We start from the raw sequence: 468 nt of genomic DNA on the forward strand, positions 1-468 counted from the left end.
TCTCCCCTTTCACTGGTTAAAAGCCCCCAATATAATATGTAAAGGTAAAGGTTTAGAGGTTTAAAGACGCCCTCAAGGCAAATCTTAAAAAGACGTAGTACAAACACCAACAACTGGGAAACACTGACCTGAGAGAGCTCCTATTGGAGAATAGCCTCTACCAAAGGCGCCATGGACTCTGAAGAAGCAGGAACTCAGGATGAAAGGGAGGAATGAGCTAAGAGGAAGGCAGCTTTTGCAAATCCTCCCGCCCAGAAACCTATGTCCCCGCTATGGAAGGATTGGCCTCCACAGTCACTTATGGACTCACTGTTAAGACCATAATCATGGAAGACAATCTTACTTGGCTACGAGTGATCCCCAGAGAGATGTAATCTAGAGGCTTCAAAAACCTTGGCACTTGTCTTGATGTTGATTTGTGTTGGTTTCTAATGCACTTTGCAAAAAGATGACAGCAGCAGCGATAAA

The sequence above is a fragment of the Podarcis liolepis genome (genome assembly GCF_965112155.1).
Source record: "Podarcis liolepis genome assembly, chromosome: 13".
NCBI classification, from domain to species: Eukaryota; Metazoa; Chordata; class Lepidosauria; order Squamata; family Lacertidae; genus Podarcis; species Podarcis liolepis.